The sequence below is a fragment of the Schistocerca piceifrons genome, chromosome 1, assembly GCF_021461385.2.
Source record: "Schistocerca piceifrons isolate TAMUIC-IGC-003096 chromosome 1, iqSchPice1.1, whole genome shotgun sequence".
Taxonomy (NCBI): Eukaryota; Metazoa; Arthropoda; class Insecta; order Orthoptera; family Acrididae; genus Schistocerca; species Schistocerca piceifrons.
The window spans coordinates 646793041-646819879 of NC_060138.1; the positions used below are offsets into that span (position 1 = coordinate 646793041).

The 26839-nt window shown below is 44.4% G+C and overlaps 1 protein-coding gene across 1 annotated transcript in view; it reads right to left on the reverse strand.

Moving 5' to 3' along the window:
- LOC124805150 (polyribonucleotide nucleotidyltransferase 1, mitochondrial) overlaps positions 1-26839 on the reverse strand; it is a 141781-nt gene that overhangs the window by 22704 nt on the left and 92238 nt on the right. The gene's annotated exons all lie outside the window — the stretch shown is intronic.

The following is a 26839-nucleotide window of genomic DNA, read 5'->3' on the forward strand; positions in this document are numbered from 1 at the left end:
AAGCTGCTTATTCTTAGGAATAATCTAATATTGTTAACAAGAAATTACAGTAAGGAAAATATGGGCCAATTTCAAAATAGCCAGACTCATGAACAGGGGTCGACAAGAGGTTCGTGGACTTACACCACTTATTGCCCAAACCCCATTTCTGAGCCAAAAATATCCTTTTAGAATGGGAAGAGTTACCCCAGAATATAATACCATATGACATAAGCGAATGAAAATAAGCAAAGTAGACTAATTTTCATATCGAACGACCACTCACTTCAGATACCATTCAAATCGTAAAAATGGCAGCATTAAGTCTTTGAACAAGATCGGGAATGTGGGTGTTCCATAACAGTTTACTACCTATCTGAACACCTAGAAATATGAACTGTTCAGTTTCATTAATCATATGCCCATTCTGTGAAATTAAAACGTCAGGTTTTGTTGCAGTGTGTTAGAAACCGTAAAAACTGAGTCTTACTGTGATTTAGCATTATTTTATTTTCTACAAACCATAAGCTTAGGTCATGAACTGCACTATTTGAAACTGAGCCAATGCTGCACACAACATCTTTTATTAACAAGCTACTGTCATCAGCAGACAGAAATATTTTAGAGTTACACGTAATACTAGAGGGTATTTCATTTATATAAATAGGGAACAGCAGAGGCCCAACACTAATCCCTGGGGCACCCCCCAGGGATTTCAAAGTATATATTTACAAGCAATAACCCAACTGTCTTGAAGCAAGCTCAATCTACCACCTAGATGAACAACCAAACAAGAATTTCAACATCAGTGAGCAGAAAGTCAATTAGAAACAATGAAATTGTAACTACTCTACATTCATTTGCTCTTATTAATGAATGTTTAATGTTGCACATCCATGCTAAATGAGAAATTTGCAAAATTTGCTAATTTCTTCAGTATTTCAATTATTGAAGTCAATAGAGCAAGGGATGGGTCAGATGTTGTTATACTGTAAGAAGTCTGCCTATCCAACTGTATTTTTGGCTATGTAAAACCAAAATTACTTCTGACTCTACCCCAAATATGGCAGTTATGCCATACACTTGAAATGGCTAGACATCTGAAACTGTGCAGACTGAAAAGCAAATAAAAGAATATTCTAATGCTAGTTAAGAAAGCCAGTGCAACAGATTACAGTCATACAAAAAAGGGAGAAAGATCAGGGATTAATTTCCCATCAGCAATTAAGTCATTAGAAATTGAGCGCAAAATCAGATAGAAGAAGAAGAAGAAGAAGAAGGTGAAAATAAATGGCTGTATCCTGTCTGAAGGTACTGTGCTGGCATTTTCTTATAAGATTTTAAGGGAATTGTGGAAAAGCTAAATCAAGCAAGCTGGATGGGGATTTGAAGTAACTGTGCTAACTGCATTGCTCTGTAGTGTGGGAAGAATGGCATCATCAATGGTGAGCCACAACTACACAGACTACGTTATTAGGAAAAGAAAAATGAATTCAACCATATGCATTTGGTAGAGATGAAAGGAAAAGTCCTGACATTATATCTTTACAAGGGAGCAAAATCACTGACAAACATTGCAGTTATAATACAATCATATGTGAGGGTTAACACTGAATCTCCCGTGAGAGAAAAAGATGTCGCTATCCATTAGTTTCCACATCTACTTGCTTATGTGATTATCAGTAGGGTATATGTTCTCCTAATACAATCACTCATTATATTTAAAAGCCTTCCATTCTTAAAGGCTGGTTTACTAATATTGAGCTGCTATAGAAAACTGAACAGTAACTGTATATGAATTTTTATCTACTAGTGGCAGGCATTCTGGTGATATCTACAGGAATACAGGAAGTAGTAGAAGGGTGGCACAGGAATGTAAAATAAAGAGAGGAAGACTGTATGTTGAGAGAAGTTTGGTTCTTTTAGACATCATTTCATTGTCATATCAGTTGCTAAATTTGTCAATATATTCAAGAACAGCATTGTAGTGTATTAACGCATGATTCCTGCTCTGATCTTTACGAGATTCATCAAGTCTGGGGATGGGTACACCAAGGAAATGTATATGTGCACATCACTGACAATATACAAGAGCATGCTGAAAAATAGTTCCTCTGACTTTATGTGAAAACTCCTAAAGCTTTTTAAATCTACATCTACATGATTACTCTGGTATTCACAAAGTGTCTGGCAGAGGGTTCAATGAATCACCTTCAAGCTGTCTCTCTACCATTCCACTCTCGAACACCGTACGGGAAAAACGAGCACTTAATTTTTTTCTGTGTGAGCCCTGATTTATTTTATCTTGATGATCATTTCTCCCTATGTAGGTGGGTGACAACAGAATGTTTTCACAATTGGAGGAGAAAACTGGTGATTGAAATTTCATGAGAAGATCCCACGCAACAAAAAAGGTCTTTGTTTTAATAACTGCCACTCCAATTCACACATCATGTCTGCGGTACTATCTCCCCTATTTCATGATAATACAAAATGAGTTGCCCTTCTCTGAAAATTTTCGATGTCATCCGTCAGTCCCAACTGATGAGGATGCCACACTGCACAGCAAAACTCCAGAATAGGGTAGACAAGCATAGTGTAAGCAGTCTCTTTCGTAGATCTGTTGCACCTTCTAAGTGTTCTGCCAATGAATCACAGTTTTTGGTTTGCTCTACCAACAAAATTATCTAAGTGATCATTCCAATTTAGGTTATTTGTAATTGTAATTGTAATTCCTAAGTATTTAGTTGAATTTACAGCGTTCAGACTTGTGTGAATTTTTGCATAATCAAAATTTAGCAGATTTCTTTTAGTGCTCATGTGAATAACTTCACACTTTTCTTCATTCAGGGTAAATTACCACTTTTCGCACCATACAGATATCTTATCTGAATCATTTTGCAATTCGTTTTCGTCATCTGATGACTTTACAAGATGGTAAGTGACAGCATCATCTGCAAAGATTCTAAGATGGCTACTCAGATTGTCTCCTATGTTGTTAACAATAGAGGACCTATAACACTTCCTTGGGGAATGCAGGATATTAATTCTGTTTTGCTCGATGACTTTCCATCTATTACTATGAACTGTGACCTTTCTGACAGGAAATCACAAATCCAGTCACACAACTAAGGCAATATTCCATAGGCACGCAGTTTGATTAGAAGATGCTTATGAGGAACGTTGTCGAAAGCCTTCTGGAAATTTAAAAATATGGAACAATAAGACATCCCCTGCCAATAGCACTCATTACTCCATGAGTATAAAGAGCTAGATGTGTCTCTGAATCCGTCCTGAATATGTGCCAATAAATAGTTTTCTTCGAGGTACTTCATAATGTTCGAACACAGTATATGTTCCAAAACCCTACTGCAAATCGACATTAGTGATATGGGCCTGTAATTCAGTGGATTACTCCTACATCCCTCTTTGGGTGCTGGTGTGACTTGAGCAATTTTCCAGTCTTTAGGTACGGATCTTTCTCTGAGCGAGCAGTTTTATATAATTGGTAGATATGGAGCTACTGTAGCAGCATACTCTGAAAGGAACCGGACTGGTATTCAGTCTGAACCATAGGCCTTGCCTTTCTTAAGTGATTTAAGCTGCTTTGATACACCAAGGATCTCTATTTCTATGTTTCTTATCTTGGCAGCAGTTCTTGATTCAAACTCAGGAATATTTACTTCGTTTTCTATGGTGAAGGAGTTTCAGAAAACCGTGTTTAATAACTCTGCTTTAGTGACACTGTCATCAAGGACTTCACCATTGTTATCATGCAGTGAAGGTATTGATTGCGTCTTGCCACTGGTGTGCTTTATGTATGACCAAAATCTCTTTGGGTTTTCTGCCAGATCCCGTGGCAGAGTTTCATTGTGGAAATTATTAAAAGCATCTCACATTGAAATAAGCACTATATTTCGAACTTCTGCAAAACTATGCCAATCTTGAGGATTTTGTGTTCTTTTAAATTTGGCATGCTTTTTTCATTGCTTCTGCAACAGCGATCTGACTCGTTTTGTGTACCCGGGGGTATCAGCACAATCACTTATTAATTTATGTGGTATATATCTCTAAATTAACGTTGATACTATCTCTATGAAATCATTCCACATATTTTCTACACTTACGTGATCAGATCGGAAGGCGTGAAGACTATCTCTTAAAAAGGCATTAAGGGCATTTTTATCGGCTTTTTAAAATAGATATACTTTTTGTTTCTTTCTGATGGTTGTAGGTATTACAGTATTCAGCCTAGCAGCAACTGCTTTGTGGTCGCTAATCCCTGTATTCATCACGATACTCCCAATTTGTCCAGGATTATTTGTTGCTAAGAGATCAAGTGTGCTTTTGCAACCATTTACACTTAGAGTGGGCTCATGAACTAATTGTTCATATTAATTTTCTGAGAAAGCATTCAGTACAATTTCGGATGATGTTTTATGCCTGCCACCGGCTTTAAATGTATAATTTTCCAAGCATATCGAGGGTAGATTGAAGTCACCACCGACTATAATTGTATGAGTGGGGTATCTATTTGAAATGAGACTCTAGTTTTCTTGAACTGTTCAGCAACTACATCTTCTGAGTCAGGAGGGTCAGTAAAACGTCCAATTAATAGTTTAGTCTGCTTGTCATGTATAATCTCTACCCATACTATTTCGCAGGAACTATCTTCTTCAATTTCACTAAAAGGTAAACTACTTCTGACAGCAATAAATACTCCACCACCAACTGCATTTAATCTATCCTTTCTAAACACTTCTGAACAGTCGTTTGAAAAAATTTCGGCTGAACTTATTTCTGGATTTAGCCAGCTTTCCATACATATGACTACCTGAGCTTCAGTGTTTTCTACTAGGGCTTGGAGCTCTGGTTCTCTCCCAACACAGTTACGACAATTTACAACTACAATACCGATCGTTTCTACAACTACTTCACTGTGTTTTACCTGCCCCTTTTAGACAAATGTTACTCATTTTACATCTTCATTCCTCATACATACATATTTGCATCCCTTTGCCACTAGAGAGCTCCAAAGTGTAGCGTGTAATGTGGCGGTGTGTAACTTAACTATGTCGGTGTGTGAGAAGCAGTGTGCTGTAATTGAGTTTCAAATTCAGAGAGTTCCTCCATATGTGACAAGCACCCTCTGCTTCAACATAAGAATGCCAGACGACACCAGAACACTGTGACATCTGCAGCAATATGATGCCATGGATTCACTGTCACTGATCATCCTCCATACAGTCCCAACATGGCTCCATTACATTTTCATCTGTTTCCAAGACTTAAAGAACACCTTTGAGGACTTCAATATGATGATGAAGTGGTGCAAGCAGAGGTGAGGTAGTGGCTCTGTCAACAAAATCAAGCATTCTACAGTGATGGTATCAACAAGCTGGTCTCTCACTGAAATAAATGGGCTCATCACCAGGGTGACTGTTGAGAAATAAATGCAGAGAGATGAAGAATAAAGCTGTAGAACATTTGTTTCATTCAAAAAGTTTTATGGGATTTCACATAAATAATTTGGAGGCATTGCTTTTCAGCATGCCCTCATAGCTACTTTGATGTGGGGAGGCTATTGCAGTAGTGATGATACCCTTGTTGGAGGGGTTGGTCGGGGGTAGAGGGGTGGGGGAGACAGAGAGGTGAGTCTAAAAAATGATTTGTATATGTAATGCTTAAGAGAAGCTGGTTGAAAGCATCTGTATATCTTACAAGTTATTACAATAATGACCACTGAAGATGAGCATACAGCAACATGAGTCATTTTGTGGTCAATGACTGGTGAAATCAGGCAACTTTTGAAGACAGATAAATGCATTCCCACCAGCAGAAGAAAGTTTAATTCTCTTCATGTTCCAATCTTCTGCCATGGTACCACACACTCCAAACAGGGCTCTCCCCATGGGCACCACCCAGCCACAGCAATGTTTACCTGGCCAGTAAACTGTTGCCCAGTGTCTCTGGGCCCCGTCCGTGATGGGCACATTCTCCTTGGCTTGTGTTGGGAGTTTCCAGCTCAAACACCAATAGCACAACCCCTGTGTGGTCAGGGTTCTACCCCTGTGCAGGTACTTGATGATGCCTCCCCCCCCCCCCCCCCTCCCCCACATCACCACAATGGAGTGGCTACTATACTGGGTTTTGGGCATGGTACCCGGGGAAAGCAGTAGCAAGTCAAGAAGTCAAGCCCAACAAGGAGACCACATAGTTACGAATGCGAAGTTTACAATGTCAGAAGCGAAGCAAACGAGTATCCAAAATCACAAACCAGATCCAAGAACAACTGGAATCAAGAAGACCATCCCAACAGAAAGATGGAGGGTAAAAAAGTATAGCAGAAGGATAAACTTGCAGCATGACAAGAGTAGTGCTGCAAGGGCTGGGCCCCATGGTGTCAAGTATGCACTCCCAAAGAGGTGTGAGCCACAAGGGCAGTGTCAACACAGTTACATGGCCTCTTTTCTCTTAAACATAGGTATGATCTCTGATGATGGAGAATGCTATCCTGTGAACATAAACATATAGTGAAACCCTACAAAACAATAAGTAGAGAAACAAGGTAGGTGTCAATGGTGGCCGGTTGTCTTGTGCTAACATGTTACAGCACACTGTAAATATCACACTAAAATTATACCATTTCTCTTCGAATCAGAGAAAGAAATTACGCTAAAATTATGCCATTTCTCTTCAAATGTGTGCTGGTATGCAAATAAAATGGATGAAAGCATGTTTTGTAATGCTCTCTCCACGATATCTAGAAACCATTGTCAAGTGCTGAAATGACGGTCAGCCGCACTATGATCAAGTAGGAGAAGAGACAGAGCTGTCTGTTTTCAACTGCGCATATACTAATGTGATGTCATCTCTGCTGGCACTAAGGAATTTCACTGCTCACAGCACCAGGATCAGTACTTTTGTTTGATAATGTGTGTAAAGTATTGTGCAAGCAAAATTGCAAATTCTATAAATGATCTTCTAAAGAGGTCTTTTCCAGTAGATCTTTGGAAGAAAAGGGAGAGTTAGAGTTAGGCAGACCTATTTCAAATTTAAATCTAACAAGGGGACACATTTAAATCTAACAAGGGGATAGCGTCGGGGCGCACTGATTTGGCTCGTATTATGTGAATAGAAGTAGGTAGATGCCCATGTCAAGTTCCTGGAATACTTTACATTTGAGTGAGTCATGGGAAGGTAAAATGCTCTCTAAAGATTTATAAGCAGAGAGAGTAATTTTTGAGCAATAACTGACGTATCAGTGCTGTGCTGCAGTGGTCAAGCACACCAACTGTCATTTCATCAGCTGGGGTTTGATTCTCGCTGCTACCTGCCCCCCCCCCCCCCCCCCCCCCCCCAATCCTCTTTCCTTGCTATGTTAAACCATTTTACAGAATTTAAATACATTTAAATAAATACATATATGTATAATTAATATAATCAATTTAGCTATGATTATTACCCTTGTTAGTCAAAAAAACTATAGGTGGTGGTAAAAGAAAGTGGGTACACAGACACATTTAGTATGAAAGTGTACATAAAAAACTTGGGTCTTTGAATGTGATGTCTGAATGCACTTTTTTTGCTTTCCATGTTTGTTATTTGGGTATAGGTAAAGTTAATACTCCATTAAGTTGTGCCTAGCATGACACAGTGAAACAAAATCTGTTCATTTTCATTATATTGTAGCACACTGGTAAAATTTTGCAATTTTGTACAAGCTGCCATGTGGTTGTCATACAGAACTGTATACAGTATAACCCTCTTCCCCAAATTGATGTTTTCCCATTGTATAAAACATTTCTTATCAGTTCCTTCAAATTTCCTATGTTTATAATTTTAAATTGCATCAGCTTTTGGATTAACATAATTATTTACATCCCAACATTTGCAATCAATGTTTGTAGGGAAGAAAAAATGGTATACCTGACATAAAATGATGCTGGCATGGTGTTTGCCTTCAGTAGAGTTTACACACATTACACAGTTAATGTGGACAGCCCCCCCCCCCCCCCCCCCTCCCTAAGTCCCTAGTTCTGAATCAGCAGAAGGTGTTACAAGTCTGAACAACTCATCTGATCAATTCTTTGTCTCGTAACACTGACAACCTAATAACTGCCAGTACCGCCGTATGTAGCATTCTTCACTGCCATTATGTTAGCAAATAAAGCATTGCATTAGGGTAAGTTAGAGTCTGAATGAGAGATATGTTTCCAATGACAGACAAGGGCCTCTCCTGGGTAAACTAGTTTCAAATCATTGTAGATGTAGTGCCTCTCATGGAAAATGTTTGAAATCTGTTCACAAAAGAAAAATCATAAAAAATAACTTTGATTCTCAAGGAGACATTACGCAATTATGAATGGCATGCAGTTTTAATATTAGTGATTTCTGAGGTGGTGATCAGCTTAGGAGTTAATGGTAAAGCCTAAATTACTGTGAGCAAAGAAATGATATGCACATCGAGGTGTCACATACTTTTGGTGATGCTTTTAGAATACCTTTCACTTTACAGCGTATTTGTTAGGTTTGGAACTCATGGCACAAATAAAATTTAACTACACATTTACCTCTATATTATGTCATACATAATAATATGTCATGTCTGCCTCCATAGCGCAGCAGTAGCGTTACTGCCCACCACACTGGGGGCCTGGGTTCGACGGCAGGAGACTGAGTGTTGTGAGTCCTTCATCATCATTTTCATCATCACTGACATGCAAGTCACCAAAGTGGTGTCAACTAAAAAGACTTGCGATATGGCGGCCGAACCCTGAAGGGGATATCCCAGCCAATAAAAGCCATACGATCATTTCATTTTTTTATATGTCATTATACTAGTGCACAACTTCATACACCACCATAATAATGACATTTAATCAAATGTAATTCTCCGACTAGCTCCACCATCTTATGCAAAAGAGCATAATTTTCTGAAAAAAATATTTTTAGCATTCTATGCAGCAAGTTTTACAATTTAAAGTAATAGCAATACTTTTTGTCTATAGTTTAGTGTCATATTTATGTATGTATGCAACATACGTCCATGTCTTCTAATCAGTCCTATGAAATGCAGCACTAAATATAAAGTATCAATGAAAATAAATAATTTTTGAAAATTCATATATATTGTTGGCGAATTTTCCCTAAAAGGAAATCGTTAAGCTTATGACTTTGAAGGCTTGTTCTTCTTGTCCTTCCAGTACTCCTTCATTCTCTTGGAGAGGGCCTCTTTTCTCTCCTCAGACCATTCTTGTTTGGTCCGCTGTTTTAGCGCTTCTGACTTTACTTCCCAATTGTCTATGTGTTTTCGGAAGGTGCTTCTGTCTGTGGTGTTTGTGGTGCCAATTGCTTGTAGGTCTTTTCGGACTCCTTCCATCCAGGGTGTCGAGACTTTAAGTGTCTTAATATATATATATATATATATATATATATATATATATATATATATATATATATATATATATATATATATATATATATAGACACACACACAAAGATGAGGTGACTTACCGAACAAAAACGCTGGCAGGTCGATAGACACACAAACAAACACAAACATACACACAAAATTCAAGCTTTCGCAATAAATTGTTGCCTCATCAGGAAAGAGGGAAGGAGAGGGGAAGACGAAAGGAAGTGGGTTTTAAAGGAGAGGGTAAGGAGTCATTCCAATCCCGGGAGCGGAAAGACTTACCTTAGGGGGAAAAAAGGACAGGTATACACTCGCACACACGCACATATCCATCCACACATACAGACACAAGCAGACATCTTTAAATATGTCTGCTTGTGTCTGTATGTGTGGATGGATATGTGCGTGTGTGCGAGTGTATACCTGTCCTTTTTTCCCCCTAAGGTAAGTCTTTCCGCTCCCGGGATTGGAATGACTCCTTACCCTCTCCTTTAAAACCCACTTCCTTTCGTCTTCCCCTCTCCTTCCCTCTTTCCTGATGAGGCAACAATTTGTTGCGAAAGCTTGAATTTTGTGTGTATGTTTGTGTTTGTTTGTGTGTCTATCGACCTGCCAGCGTTTTTGTTCGGTAAGTCACCTCATCTTTGTATTTATATATAATTTTTCCCACGTGGAATGTTTCCTTCCATATATATATATATATATATATATATATATATATATATATATATATATATATATATATATATATATATATAGAGGGAAACATTCCACAATATGTCTGCTTGTGTCTGTATGTGTGTGTGTGTGTGTGTGTGTGTGTGTGTGTGTGTGTGTGTGTGTGTGTATACCCGTCCTTTTTTCCCCCTAAGGTAAGTCACATCATCTTTGTTTATATATATAATAGAGGGAAACATTCCATGTGGGAAAAATATATCTAAAAACAAAGATGATGTGACTTACCAAACGAAAGCACTGGCAGGTCGATAGACACACAAACAAACACAAACATACACACAAAATTCTAGCTTTCGCAACCAACGGTTGCTTCATCAGGAAAGAGGGAAGGAGAGGGAAAGACGAAAGGATGTGGGTTTTAAGGGAGAGGGTAAGGAGTCATTCCAATCCCGGGAGCGGAAAGACTTACCTTAGGGGGAAAAAGGGACAGGTATACACTCGCACACACACACATATATCCATCCGCACATACACAGACACAAGCAGACATTTGTAAAGGCAAAGAGTTTGGCCAGAGATGTCAGTCGAGGCGGAAGTACAGAGACAAAGATGTTGTTGAAAGACAGGTGAGGTATAGCGGCGGCAACTTGAAATTAGCGGAGGTTGAGGCCTGGTGGATAACGAGAAGAGAGGATATACTGAAGGGCAAGTTCCCATCTCCGGAGTTCTGACAGGTTGGTTTTAGTGGGAAGTATCCAGATAACCCGGACGGTGTAACACTGTGCCAAGATGTGCTGGCCGTGCACCAAGGCATGTTTAGCCACAGGGTGATCCTCATTACCAACAAACACTGTCTGCCTGTGTCCATTCATGCGAATGGACAGTTTGTTGCTGGTCATTCCCACATAGAAAGCTTCACAGTGTAGGCAGGTCAGTTGGTAAATCACTTGGGTGCTTTCACACGTGGCTCTGCCTTTGATCGTGTACACCTTCCTGGTTACAGGACTGGAGTAGGTGGTGGTGGGAGGGTGCATTGTACAGGTTTTACGCCGGGGGCGGTTACAAGGGTAGGAGCCAGAGGGTAAGGAAGGTGGTTGGGGATTTCATAGGGATGAACTAAGAGGTTACGAAGGTTAGGTGGACGGTGGAAAGACACTCTTGGTGGAGTGGGGAGGATTTCATGAAGGATGGATCTCATTTCAGGGCAGGATTTGAGGAAGTCGTATCCCTGATGGAGAGCCACATTCAGAATCTGATCCAGTCCCGGAAAGTATCCTGTCACAAGTGGGGCACTCTTGGGGTTCTTCTGTGGGAGGTTCTGGGTTTGAGGGGATGAGGAAGTGGCTCTGGTTATTTGCTTCTGTACCAGGTCGGGAGGGTAGTTGCGGGATGCGAAAGCTGTTTTCAGGTTGTTGGTGTAATGGTTCAGGGCTTCCGGACTGGAGCAGATTCGTTTGCCACAAAGACCTAGGCTGTAGGGAAGGGACCGTTTGATGTGGAATGGGTGGCAGCTGTCATAATGGATGTACTGTTGTTTGTTAGTGGGTTTGATGTGGACGGACATGTGAAGCTGGCCACTGGACAGGTGGAGGTCAACGTCAAGGAAAGTGGCATGGGATTTGGAATAGGACCAGGTGAATCTGATGGAACCAAAGGAGTTGAGGTTGGAGAGGAAATTCTGGAGTTGTTTTTCACTGTGGGTCCAGATCATGAAGATGTCATCAATAAATCTGTACCAAACTTTGGGTTGGCAGGCTTGGGTAACCAAGAAGCCTTCCTCTAAGCGACCCACAAATAGGTTGGCGTACGAGGGGGCCATCCTGGTACCCATGGCTGTTCCCTTTAGTTGTTGGTATGTCTGGCCTTCGAAAGTGAAGAAGTTGTGGGTCAGGATGAAGCTGGCTAAGGTAATGAGGAAAGAGGTTTTAGGTAGGGTGGCAGGTGATTGGCGTGAAAGGAAGTGCTCCATCGCAGCGAGGCCCTGGATGTGCGGAATATTTGTGTATAGGGAAGTGGCATCAATGGTTACAAGGACGGTTTCTGGGGGTAACAGATTGGGTAAGGATTCCCAGCATTCGAGAAAGTGGTTGGTGTCTTTGATGAAGGATGGGAGACTGCATGTAATGGGTTGAACGTGTTGATCTACATGGGCAGAGATACGTTCTGTAGGGGCTTGGTAACCAGCTACAATGGGGCAGCCGGGATGATTGGGTTTGTGAATTTTAGGAAGAAGGTAGAAGGTAGGGGTGCGGGGTGTCGGTGCGGTCAGGAGGTTGATGGAGTCAGGTGAAAGGTTTTGTAGGGGGCTTAAGGTTCTGAGGATTCCTTGAAGCTCTGCCTGGACATCAGGAATGGGATTACCTTGGCAAACTTTGTAAGTAGTGTTGTCTGAAAGCTGACGCAGTCCCTCAGCCACATACTCCCGACGATCAAGTACCACGGTCGTGGAACCCTTGTCCGCTGGAAGAATGACGATGGATCAGTCAGCCTTCAGATCACGGATAGCCTGGGCTTCAGCAGTGGTCATGTTGGGAGTAGGATTAAGGTTTTTTAAGAAGGACTGAGAGGCAAGGCTGGAAGTCAGAAATTCCTGGAAGGTTTGGAGAGGGTGATTTTGAGGAAGAGGAGGTGGGTCCCACTGCGACGGAGGCCGGAATTGTTCCAGGCAGGGTTCAATTTGGATAGTGTTTTGGGGAGTTGGATCATTAGGAGTAGGATTAGGATCATTTTTCTTCGTGGCAAAGTGATATTTCCAGCAGAGAGTACGAGTGTAGGACAGTAAATCTTTGACGAGGGCTGTTTGGTTGAATCTGGAAGTGGGGCTGAAGGTGAGGCCTTTGGATAGGACAAAGGTTTCGGATTGGGAGAGAGGTTTGGAGGAAAGGTTAACTACTGAATTAGGGTGTTGTGGTTCCAGATTGTGTTGAGTCGAATTTTGAGGTTTTGGGGGGAGTGGAGCAGGAAGTGGGAGATTGAGTAGATGGGAGAGACTGGGTCTGTGTGCAATGAAAGGAGGTTGAGGTTTGCTGGAAAGGTTGTGAAGGGTGAGTGAATTGCCTTTCCGGATGTGGGAAACCAGGAGATTGGATAGTTTTTTGAGGTGGAGGGTGGCATGCTGTTCTAATTTGCGGTTGGCCTGTAGGAGGATGCTCTGAACAGCCGGTGTGGATGTGGGAGAGGAAAGATTGAGGACTTTTATTAAGGATAGGAGTTGACGGGTGTGTTCATTGGCTGAGTTGATGTGTTGGTGAAGGATTAGGTGGGTGAGGGCAATGGATTGTTCAGTTTGGAACTGGTATAAAGACTGATGGAAAGAAGGGTTACAGCCAGAGATGGGAACTTTAAGTGTGTGGCCTTTGGGGGTAATGCCAAATGTCAGACAGGCCTGGGAAAATAAAATATGGGAGCGTAATCTGGCTAGGGCGAAGGCATGTTTGCGGAGGGAATGTAAATAAAACTTAATGGGGTCGTTGTGGGGATGTTGTGATGGTGACATGGTATTAGAAGGTGGAAAGTGTGACATGAGGCTGAAATGAAAATGAAAATAAAAATAAAAATATATGGGGAGAGATAAAGGTGAACTGGAAAGCAACTGGAGATCTGGTGTGAAAAAAAGGCGAAAAAGTGTTGGTAAAAGCAGAGCTATGTTAAGCCTGTGGTGAACCTGGGTTGGTAAACAATGATGTGCACAAAGGTTAGGTGGTTGTGTTGCCTCCAAAACACGTTAAAGGGTGGAGAAATTCGGGAAAATTTCGAAAAAACTGCGTGTAAATGCATGAAATCCTCCCCACTCCACCAAGAGTGTCTTTCCGCCATCCACCTAACCTTCGTAACCTCTTAGTTCATCCCTATGCAATCCCCAAACCACCTTCCTTACCCTCTGGCTCCTACCCTTGTAACCGCCCCCGGCGTAAAACCTGTACAATGCACCCTCCCACCACCACCTACTCCAGTCCTGTAACCCGGAAGGTGTACACGATCAAAGGCAGAGCCACGTGTGAAAGCACCCACGTGATTTACCAACTGACCTGCCTACACTGTGAAGCTTTCTATGTGGGAATGACCAGCAACAAACTGTCCATTCGCATGAATGGACACAGGCAGACAGTGTTTGTTGGTAATGAGGATCACCCTGTGGCTAAACATGCCTTGGTGCACGGCCAGCACATCTTGGCACAGTGTTACACCGTCCGGGTTATCTGGATACTTCCCACTAACACCAACCTGTCAGAACTCTGGAGATGGAAACTTGCCCTTCAGTATATCCTCTCTTCTCGTTATCCGCCAGGCCTCAACCTCCGCTAATTTCAAGTTGCCGCCGCTATACCTCACCTGTCTTTCAACAACATCTTTGCCTCTGTACTTCCGCCTTGACTGACATCTCTGGCCAAACTCTTTGCCTTTACAAATGTCTGCTTGTGTCTGTGTATGTGCGGATGGATATATGTGTGTGTGTGTGCGAGTGTATACCTGTCCTTTTATCCCCCTAAGGTAAGTCTTTCCGCTCCCGGGATTGGAATGACTCCTTACCCTCTCCCTTAAAACCCACATCCTTTCGTCTTTCCCTCTCCTTCCCTCTTTCCTGACGAAGCAACCATTGGTTGCGAAAGCTAGAATTTTGTGGGTATGTATATGTTTGTTTGTGTTTCTATCGACCTGCCAGAGCTTTCGTATGGTAAGTCACATCATCTTTGTTTTTAAATATATTTTTCCCACGTGGAATGTTTCCCTCTATTTTTATTTCCATGTCTTCTACTAAACCACTGGACTGATTTTAACCAAATTTGGTACACATATCTACATCTGCACAGATACTCCATAAGTCACTGTACAGTGTGTGGCAGAGGGCATCTGTACACTCTGCCACGTGCCTACACATAGACTGATGGAACAATGACTGTCTGTATGCCTCCATTCAGCTTCAAATGGCAGTTCCTTAAGTTTTGTCAATAGTGTTCCTCAAAAAGAACATCACCTACCCTCCAGGACTCCCATTTGAGTTCCTGTTGTTGGAACCTACTGGTAACAAATATAGCAGCTCACCACTGAACCGTTTTTATATCTTCCTTTAATATGACTTGGTACAGGTCCCAAACATTTGATAAGTACTCAAGAATAGGTTGCACCTGTATTCTATTTTATGGACTCCTTTACAGATGAACCACACTTTCCTAAAATTCTCACAATAAGCCGAAGTCGACCATTTACCTCCCCTAGCACAGTCCTCACATGCTCTTTCTATTTCATATCGCTTTGCAACATTATGCCCACATATTTAAACAGTGTGACTGTGTCAACTACGACGCTACTAATGTTACATCCTAACATTACAGGTTTGTTTTTCTTACTCATCCGCATTAATTTATATTTTTCTGTATTTGGAGCTAACTGCTATTCATCACACCAACTAGAAATTTTATCTAAGTCATCTTGTATCCTCCTACAGTCTTTCAACTTTGACATCTTACCATACACCACAGCATCATCAGCAAACAACTGCAGATTGCTGCCCACCCCATATGCCAAATTACTTGCATTCCTGATGATACCCTTGTCTCTGATGAACACTCTTGCCATTGAGGACAACATACTGGGTTCTATAACTTGGAAGGTCTCTGAGCCACTTCACACATCTGTGAATCTATTCCATATACTCATACCTACATTAACAGTCTGCATGGGCACCGTGTCTAATGCTTTCCGGAAATCTAGAAATATGGAATATGTCTGTTGCCCTTCATCCATAGATCACAGTATATCGTGCGAGAAAAGGGCAATCTGAGTTTCGCACGAGCTATGCTATCTAAAACCTCTCTCATTAGTGGACACAAGATTCTCAGACTCAAGAAAATTTATTATATTTGAACTGAGAATATGTTCAACAGCCTTGTCACAGTGGTAACACTGGTTCCCATCAGACCTTTGAAGTTAAGTGCTGTTGGGCTGGGCTCACATTTGGACGGGTGACCATCCAGTCTGCCGAGCGCTGTTGGTAAGCAGGATGTGTTCAATTCTTGTGAGGCAAATGAGGAGCTACTTGATTGAGAAGTAGTGACTCTGATCTCATAAATTGACATATGGCCAGGAGAGTGGTGTGTTGACCACATGCTCCTCCATATCCGCATCCAGTGATGCCTGTGGCCTGAGGATGGCACAGCGAGCGATCGGTACTGTTGGGCCTTCATGGCCGGTTCAGGTGGAGTTTAGTTTAGTTTTTGAGAATATGTTCAACGATTCTGCAGCAAATCGAATATAGTGATATTGGTCTGTAATTTTGGGGGTCCGTTCTTTTACCCCTCTTATGCACACAACTTACCTGTGCTTTTTTTCCAATCACTTGGGACTTGGTGCTAGGTGAGAAATTCATGACAAATGCAAGCTAAATATGGGCCCAGTACTATAAGAGTACACTTTGTAAAACTGAAGTCCATCCAGACCTGGTGACTTATTTGCTTTCAAACTTTCCAGTGTTTCTCTATGCCAAGGATGCTTATTACTATGTTGTCCATATGGCAGTATGTTTGTATGATTTTCCTGTGAATAATTTCCTGAGTGCAAAATTTAAAACTTCAGATTTTGTTTTGCTTTCTTCAATCGCCATACCAGACTGGTCAACTAGGGACTGGATGAAAGCCTTGGACCCACTTAGTGATTTAACATAGGACCAGAATTTTCTCGAGACCTCCACCAGATCCTTTGCTCAGGTATGCAGTGGTAGATGTTGTATACTTCGTGCACAGATCTTTTTGCAGATGCACAAATCTCTATTAATCTTTGCTTGTAGTCATTCGTACATTCTCTTTTGAACTGAGAGTGCAATAGCCTCTGCCTCCTCAGCATTTTCCGAATTTCGTTATTAAAATATGGTGAGTCTTTTTCGTCCTTAACCCACTTACTGGGCACATAACTCTCCGGACTACACTTTTAGAATCTGATTAAACTTTGCCGATCATTCATCTGCTTAAACTTTGCCCATAATTCCTCTATGTTCATCTTCCTGGAACTAAGTGGTATTAATTCACTGTCTGAATAACTGAAATGCTAACCACTGCTTATCTGCTTTCTCTAGCAGAAATGCTCTCCTTGCATATTTGATTGATTTATTAGCTTTTGTAACCATAGTTGCTACAATGACATCATGATTGCTAATCCCCATTTCAACACTGACATCATTGACAAAGTCCATCTATTTGTAATTACAACGTCTGAGATACTTCCATTGTGTGTGTGCTGCCAAACTAGCTGCTCAAGACAGTTGTCAGAAAACATGTTCAAAAATACTTAGCAAGACTGTCTGTCTGAACCCCATGCAATGAATCCACAGACATCCCAGTCTATATCCAGTAGGTTAAAGTCACCTCCAACTAGTATTGCATGGTCTGGGTATTTACACACTCCTGACTGTAGGCTCTTTGAATGACTCTAGAACTGTCACAGCAGAATTGGGTGGCCAGTAAAAACATCCAACAACTAATCTGGTTTCACCTACACCTGTTGTTATATGTGACCAGATAACTCCAGTGTCATACACAACTTCAACCTCAATAGAGACAATATTTTTGTCAACTGCAATGAACACTCCCCCTCCTATCACCTCTAATCTATCTTTCTGGTATACATTCCACGACTCCTTAAATATCTCAGAGCTTTGGGTTTCAGCCAGCTCTCAGCCTCAAGAGTAATTTGAGTACGAAAACCTCCATGGAAGTCAGTAAATTCAGGAACTTTGTTACGAATAATTTGACAATTTACTGAAAAAATTTTGACAAACAGTGTCTTTACTCTGAATGCAGTATGACTTCCCTTGTTGTGTAATGAATGGTAAGTGTTCATCAGATACTTCAAACTACCGCCCAGCCTAAAAAGCCCTTATGCACTCTACCAGTACTCTGTTACCCAAGTAGCTACTTCCTTTATGTATTGCATGCCTAATCTATCAAGAGGAGTCCTACAAATTCCCACCCGATAACACAGGTCTAGAAATCTGTATTCAAGACCATCACAGAGTCAACAAAACCTTTGGTTGAGACCCTCCACTCGGCTCCAAACCAGAGGACCCTGATCAACTCTGAGAACAATTCTGCAAATTGTGAGCTCTGCTTGCACCCCATCTGTAAGGCCAGTAGCCTTCACCACCTGCACCAGCCGCCTGTATGAACTGAGGATGGGCTCAGAAACCATGTGACAGATGTCGTTGGTGGCAACGTGAGCCACAAAATGCAGATAACTGTACCCTGCACACTCGATAGTCACAGGTAGGGCCACCTCCACGTATACGGTTCTGGGTATAACAACCACCAGTGTCAGCTAGTACAAAATTGCAAAATTTTACCTGTGTGCTACAATATTATGAAAATAAACAGATTGTGTTTCACTACGTCATGATAGGCACAACTTAATGCAGTATTAACTTTACCTAATGAGCTAAGATAAAGTATTTTGTTTGTGTGTTTCTGCTTTTTTTTACCCTTGTAAGTCAAAAAACTATAGGTGATGGTAAAAAAAAGCGAATATACAAAGACATTTAGTATGAAAGTGTATAAAAAGATTTGGGTCTCCGGATGTGATGTCTCCAATACACTTTTTTTGCTTTCCATGTTTGTTATTTAGGAACCGTGATGCATCTCATGCAGAAGCATTTCTAGCCCTAGAAACAACTTTCAAATGTTTCATAAAAGAAATAAAATTTACCATGATTAAAATGAATTTGTGATGTAGCTTCAATGAAGACAGAAAATTGTTTACACAAAATCACAACTACTAAACATTTACACAAAATTAAGCTACAGTGACTGACCTATGTGAATTTTGTTAGGTATTTCGTGATTAAGGTTGCAGTATTGTAGCAATTTTAATAAAATATGCATTTACACATGAAAATGTGTGTCTAATCTCAGAATAAATATTGATTTTTGATGATTTTAATAAGTTTAATTTGTTTTTGTTGTTTTGAATAAACACCTAACATTATGTTTTCACCATAGAGAGATAGCCATATGACGAAGTATCTAAAAGATAACCTTATGATATAGGTTACCTTTCTAGAGTTAATAATACGAAAATCACTTTTCTCCATACAAGGGTTGGAACTTAAATAGTGGAAACTATTTATTCACACCCATTACAAAAGAGTTACATGTTTGCACCTGTTACTGTCCTTCAAGGACCAGTGTTGTGTAGACCCCATTGCTAGCGATGTGGAAGGCGTAGTATACCATTAGCAGAGCCGGTTCTGCTGATGGTGTGAATGGAGCGGTCTACTGCCTGTCGAATCTCTGGAACAGTTCTGAAGCAAATGTCACGAAGTGGTTCCTTCATCTTCAGAATCAAATCAAAGCCACAAGGACTTAAATCCGGAGAGTATGGTGGATTGTACAGTACTTCCCAGTCCCATCGACCGAACAGAGCAGCCACAGCTTGCAGTGTATGCGCCCGCACACTGTCCAGCAAAATGATGGGTGGGTTGCGCATTAAGTGACACTGTTTCTTTCGCAAAGCTGGTCGTAGGTGATGCTCCAAAAACGAACAGTAATACTTTGCACTGATGGTCTACCGTGGTGGAATGTAATGCATTAGGATAACACCATCACAGTCACACATGAGAATCACCATAACTTCAGACCACTCCATTTGCACCATCAATAGAACAGGCTCTGCCAACGGTATACTACGTCTTTTATATCACTGGCAATGGGTTGTACACAAAGCTGGTGACTACTTTGAAGGACAGTAACAGGTGTAAACATGTAATTCTTTCGTATTGGTTGTGACTAAATAGTTGCCACTATTTACGTTACAAACCCTGTGCATTCAATTATCCAGAGTTTTGATTATCCAAACGACTCAAGACACCAATTAGTCTGGTTAATTGTGTCTCCACTGATGCCATAAACACTGAAACACACGAATAACTACTGCATCAAGCGAGATGTTTCAATTCAGTACTTCATTGCTACTAGCTCTATTCACAACACTTTTCGCAGACAGTATCACATCTGCCACTGAATGTGCCTACAAAAATATATCACTGTACAACACAGTTCAGGAGATATGATGTCAAACACTGAGATGCAAGAAAAAAGTGCCACATCATGCATGGCATTTTAATTTATTACCTCTTTTCTACTAACTCTATCTCCTACACATTTCACAGACAGTATCCACATGTGCCGCTGAAGATACCTACATTGTTCAACATGCAGTTCAGGACATATAATGTCACAAACACCAAGATGTGTAAGGAACTGCAACATCATGCAAGATATTTTAATTTATTACTTTGTTATTACTATTTCTAATCATAAACAATTTTGCAGACAGTATGCACACATAAAAATGGATGTATCTGCATAATTATATTACTGTACAGCACATTGTTGAACATATACATTGTCATAAACATTGAGTTGCATGAAAATGAAATTGCAAGGCGAAATTCGCTAGACATACAGGTGAAATACATGTACAATATGTGTGATATATATTTGACATACGTGTATGCGGACAATGCCATGGGTAAAACACTCTTCCTACACCTCTGGAAAGATTTCAATCAAATTTGGTGTACACATTAGTTACAATCTGAAAAGAAATGCTGTGGGATAAGAACCACCAGCCTCCCATTGAAGTGAGTATGGTAACATGGGGAGAGGGAGGAGGAGGAGGAAAAGGAGGAGGAGGAGCAGGAGGAAGAGGACAGACACCAAGTAGATATGCACAGACAGGAGGAGGAGGAAATGGACAGAGAAAGAGAAGAGGAGAAGATGGCCAGGGAGGGGAGGGGATGGACACATAAAGGAGCAGGAGGAGGTGGACAGGGAGTGGGGGACGGAGGAGGAGATGGGCGGGGAGTGGGGGACGGAAGAGGAGATGGGCGGGGAAGTGGGCGACGGAGGAAGAGATGGGCGGGGGGGGTGGAGGAAGAGATGGGCGGGGGGGGGGGCGGAGGAAGAGATGGGCGGGGGTGTGGGGCGGAGGAAGAGATGGGCGGGGGTGGGGGACGGAGGAGGAGATGGGCAGGGGGCGGGGGACGGAGGAGGAGATGGGCAGGGGGCGGGGGGACGGAGGAGGAGATGGGCAGGGGGCGGGGGACGGAGGAGGAGATGGGCAGGGGGCGGGGGACGGAGGAGGAGATGGGCAGGGGGCGGGGGACGGAGGAGGAGATGGGCAGGGGGCGGGGGACGGAGGAGGAGATGGGCAGGGGGGCGGGGGACGGAGGAGGGAGATGGACAGGGGGCGGGGGACGGAGGAGGAGATGGGCAGGGGGCGGGGGACGGAGGAGGAGATGGGCAGGGGGCGGGGGACGGAGGAGGAGATGGGCAGGGGGCGGGGGACGGAGGAGGAGGAGTAGTGCGGGATGGAGGAGGGAGGAGGAGGAGGAGGAGGAGGATGATGAGGAGTGTGGGATGGAGGAGGAGGAGGAGAAGGAGGAGGAGGAGGAGGAGGAGGAGGAGGAGTGCAGGATGGAGGAGGAGGAGGAGTGCAGGATGGAGGAGGAGGAGGAGGAGTGCAGGATGGAGGAGGAGGAGGAGGAGTGCAGGATGGAGGAGGAGGAGGAGTGCAGGATGGAGGAGGAGGAGGAGGAGGAGGAAGAGGAGTGCGGGATGGAGGAGGAGGAGGAGGAGGAGGAAGAGGAGTGCGGGATGGAGGAGGAGGAGGAGGAGGAGAGCGGGATGGAGGAGGAGGAGGAGGAGGAGGAGGAGGAGGAGTGCGGGATGGAGGAGAAGTGGGGGATGGAGTAGGAGGAGGAGAAGTGGGGGCTGGAGGAGGAGGGGGGAGAAGTGGGGGATGGAGGAGGAGGGGGAGAAGTGGGGGATGGAGGAGGAGGAGGAGTGGGGGATGGAGGAGGAGGAGGAGGAGGAGTGGGGGATGGAGGAGGAGGAGAAGTGGGGGATGGAGGAAGAGGGGGAGAAGTGGGGGATGGAGGAGGAGGGGGAGAAGTGGGGGATGGAGGAGGAGAGGAGGAGGGGGAGAAGTGGGGGATGGAGGCGGGGGAGGAGGAGGAGTGGGGGATGGAGGAGGAGGAGGAGTGGGGGATGGAGGAGTAGAAGGAGTGGGGGGTGGAGGAGGAGTGGGGGATGGAGGAGGAGTGGGGGATGGAGGAGGAGTGGGGGATGGAGGAGGAGGAGTGGGGGGATGGAGGAGGAGGAGTGGGGGGATGGAGGAGGAGGAGTGGGGGATGGAGGAGGAGGAGTGGGGGATGGAGGAGGAGGAGTGGGGGATGGAGGAGGAGGAGTGGGGGATGGAGGAGGAGGAGTGGGGGATGGAGGAGGAGGAGTGGGGGATGGAGGAGGAGGAATGGGGGATGGAGGAGGAGGAATGGGGGATGGAGGAGGAGGAGGAGTGGGGGATGGAGGAGGAGGAGGAGTGGGGGATGGAGGAGGAGGAGTGGGGGATGGAGGAGGAGTGGGGGATGGAGGAGGAGAGGAATGGGGGATGGAGGAGGAGGAATGGGGGATGGAGGAGGAGGAGGAGTGGGGGATGGAGGAGGAGGAGGAGTGGGGGATGGAGGAGGAGGAGGAGTGGGGGATGGAGGAGTGGGGGATGGAGGAGGAGGAGTGGGGGATGGAGGAGTGGGGGATGGAGGAGGAGGAAGAGGAGGAGTGGGGGAGGGAGGAGGAGGAGGAGTGGGGGATGGAGGAGGAGGAAGAAGAGGATTGGGGGATGGAGGAGGAGGAAGAGGAGGAGTGGGGGGGAGGAGGAGGAGGAGGAGGAGGAGGAGGAGGAGGAGGAGGAGGAGTGGGGGATGGAGGAGGGGGAAGGGGAAGAGGAGTGGGGGATGGAGGAGGGGGAAGGGGAAGAGGAGTGGGGGATGGAGGAGGAGGAAGGGGAGGAGGAGGAGAAGGAGGAGGAGGAGTGGGGGATGGAGGAGGAGGAGGAGGAGGAGGAGTGGGGGATGGCGGAGGAGGAGGAGGAGTGGGGGATGGCGGAGGAGGAGGAGGAGTGGGGGATGGCGGAGGAGGAGGAGGAGTGGGGGATGGAGGAGGAGGAGGAGGAGGAGTGGGGGATGGAGGAGGAGGAGGAGGAGGAGGAGGAGTGGGGGATGGAGGAGGAGGAGTAGGGAGGAGGAGGGAGTGGGGGATGGAGGAGGAGGAGGAGGAGGAGGAGGAGGAGGAGGAGGAGGATTGGGGGATGGAGGAGGAGGAGGAGGAGGAGGAGGAGGAGGAGGAGGTGGAGAAGGAGGTGGACAGAGAGTGGGGGATGGAGGAGGAGGTGGACAGAGAGTGGGGGATGGAGGAGGAGGTGGACAGAGAGTGGGGGATGGAGGAGGAGGAGGAGGAGGTGGACAGAGAGTGGGGGATGGAGGAGGAGGAGGAGGAGGTGGACAGAGAGTGGGGGGATGGAGGAGGAGGAGGAGGAGGAGGTGGACAGAGAGTGGGGGATGGAGGAGGAGGAGGAGGAGGAGGAGGAGGAGGAGGAGGTGGACAGAGAGTGGGGGATGGAGGAGGAGGAGGAGATGGACAGAGAGTGGGGGATGGAGGAGGAGGAGGTGGACAGAGTGTGGGGGATGGAGGAGGAGGAGGTGGGACAGAGAGTGGGGGATGGAGGAGGAGGAGGAGGGGGAGGAGGAGGAGGTGGACAGAGAGTGGGGGTTGGAGGAGGAGGTGAAGGTGGACAGAGAGTGGAGGATGGAGGAGAAGGATTTGGACAGAGAGTGGAGGATGGAGGAGGAGGAGATGGACAGAGAGTGGGTGATGGAAGACGAGGAGGTGGACAGAGAGTGGGCGATGGAGGAGGAGGAGGAGGTGGACAGAGAGTGGGGGATGGAGGAGGAGGAGGTGGACAGAGAGTGGGGGATGGAGGAGGAGGAGGTGGACAGAGAGTGGGGGATGGAGGAGGAGGAGGAGGTGGACAGAGAGTGGGGGATGGAGGAGGGGGATTTGGAGCACACAGAGTGGGGGATGGAGGAGGAGGAGGAGGAGGAGGAGGAGGAGGAGGTGGTGGTGGTGGACAGAGAGTGGTGGATGGAGGAGGAGGAGGAGGAGGTGGACAGAGAGTGGGGGATGGAGAAGGGGGAAGTGGACAAAGAGATGAGGCAGTGGAGGTGGACAGATAGAGGGGGCAGTGGAGGCGGACACATAGAGGGGGCAGTGGAGGCGGACACATAGAGGGGGCAGTGGAGGCTGACACATAGAGGGGGCAGTGGAGGCTGACACATAGAAGTGGCAGTGGTGGTGGACAGAGAGAGGAGGCAGTGGAGATGGACAGAGAGAAGGGCTGGTGTAGATGGACAGTGACAGGGGATGGTGGAGATGGGCTAATAGAAGATTGGAATAAATATGTACCCCAGCAACGTTGGGTACTCAGCTAGTATAAGGTAACTGGATGGCTAAAAAATCTATTCATCAAGCGGCTGCAGGAGCAAACATACATAAAAGTTAAGAAAACACACAAGCTTTCGGAGCCAGATACATTGGTTCCTTCTGGCAGGAGGAATGAAGGGGTAGAAAGAGGGATGAAGAGAAAAAACTGACAAGGTTTAGGAAATGGGTAGAGAGAATGGAAATGCCACCCAGAGCCCTGGTTCGAGGGAGACTGACTGTTTTTCCTTCTCATTCTGTCTGGTTAGTCTCCCCTGATCCAGGGTTCTCTAGCCAACTTTTCCATAACTCACCCCATTTTCTAAACCTTGCTAGTCTTTTTCCTTCATTCCTCTTCCTTTGCCTTCAACCTCCCATCAGAAGAAGGAGCCACTAGCTCTGATAGCTTGCACACGTCTTTATGTATTACACCTGTTTTCTCCTGCTGCCACTTGGTGAGTGGTAAATATAATGAATATTTCTGCTGCAGATTTAGATATGAAATTTCTTGAATATATTTATGAACTAGACAATAAGACAGAAAAAAATTCACTAGAAGAAGCTAAAACAAAATGTAATTCTGATTTTTTTCCCTTTTGTAATAAAAGTAGGAAGTATCTATTTGTTCATGAAATATCAAACTTAGTAAGACTAAAGGTTTCAATTTACAGGCCAATACAATTAATAAAATGGCTTATTTATGTTTTATAAAATAATATTAACTGGATTTTTCTTCACTGCTTGATAGACCATAACAACATTAAATACACACATCAAAAGAAGTTTTGCATCACATCAGTTCTGAGAGTTCCGGAAACTGTACAGAAAATTGGAATAGAGATCAACATAAACATCATTTCTACCCTTTTCGTTGCTCATGAAAACCACACATTGCATGTTGTACCACCACACAGCGAGACCTTCAGAGGTGGTGGTCCAAATTGCTGTACACACTGGTACCTCTAATACCCAGTAGCACGTCCTCTTGCATCGATTCATGCCGGTATTCATCGTGGCATACTCTCCACAAATTCATCAAGGCACTGTTGGTCTAGGTTGTCCCACTCCTCAACGGCGATTTGGTGTAGATCCCTCAGAGTGGTTGGTGGGTCCTGTCATCCATAAACAGCCCTTTTCAATCTATCCCAGATATGTTTGATAGGGTTCATGTCTGGAGAACATGCTGGCCACTCTAGTCGAGCAATGTCATTATCCTAAAGGAAGTCAGTCACAAGATGCGCACGAGGGGAGTGTAAATTGTCATCCATGAAGGTGAATACCTCGTCAATATGCTGCCGATATGGTTGCACTGTTGGTCGGAGGATGGCTTTCATGTATTGTACAGCCTTTACAGCGCCTTCAATGACCACCAGTGGCAAACGTCGGCCCCACATAATGCCACCCCAAAAACAGCAGGGAACCACCTTGCTGCACTTGGTGGACAGTGTGTCTAAGGCATTCAGCTTGACCAGGTTGCCTCCAAACATGTCTCCAACGATTGTTTGGTTGAAGGCATATGCGACACTCACTGGTGAAGATAATGTGATGCCAATCCTGAGTGGTCCATTCGGCACGTTGTTGGGCCCATCTGTGCTACGTTGCATGGTGTCATGGTTGCAAAGATGGACCTCACCATGGACATTGGGAGTGAACTTGTGCATCATGCAGCCTATTGCGCACAGGTCCTGTCGCTGCATGAAAAGCATTATTCAACATGGTGGCATTGCTGTCAGGGTTCCTCTGAGCCATAATCTGTGTGTGTGTGTGTGTGTGTGTGTGTGTGTGTGTGTGTGTGTGTGTGTGTGTTCTTAAGCAACCAAACTGATAAGGTCATTGGTCCCTAGACTTACACACTAATTAAACTAACTTATGCTAAGAACAACACACACACCCATGCCCGAGGGACGACTCGAGCCTCCAACTGGAGAGGCCGTAATCCTTAGTTAGCCATCATCCACTGCAGTAGTACCCCTTGGGTGGCCTGAGCAAGGCATGTCATCGACAGTTCCTGTCTCTGTATCTCTTCCATGTACGAACATGCTTTGGTTCACTCCAAGAGGCCTGGACACTTCCCTTGTTGAGAGCCCTTCCTGGCACAAAGTAACAATCCTGATCTGTGGTCTTGACTGTCTAGGCATGGTTGAACTACGGACAACATAAGCTGTGTACCTACTTCCTGGTGGAATGACTGGAACTGATCGGCTGTCAGACCCCTCCGTGTAATAGGCGCTGTTCATGCGTGGTTGTTTACATCTTTGGGCAGGTTTAGTGACATCTCTAAACAGTCAAAGAGACTGTGTCTGTCATACAGTATCCACAGTCAATGTCTATCTTCAGGAGTTCAGGGAACTGGGGTGATGCAAAACATTTTTGATGTGTCTAGGAAACACTTTCCCAATATTTTCATTAAGTATATTACTAAAAAGTGATTTCCCACCATTTACATTATCCTGTCATCTCCACC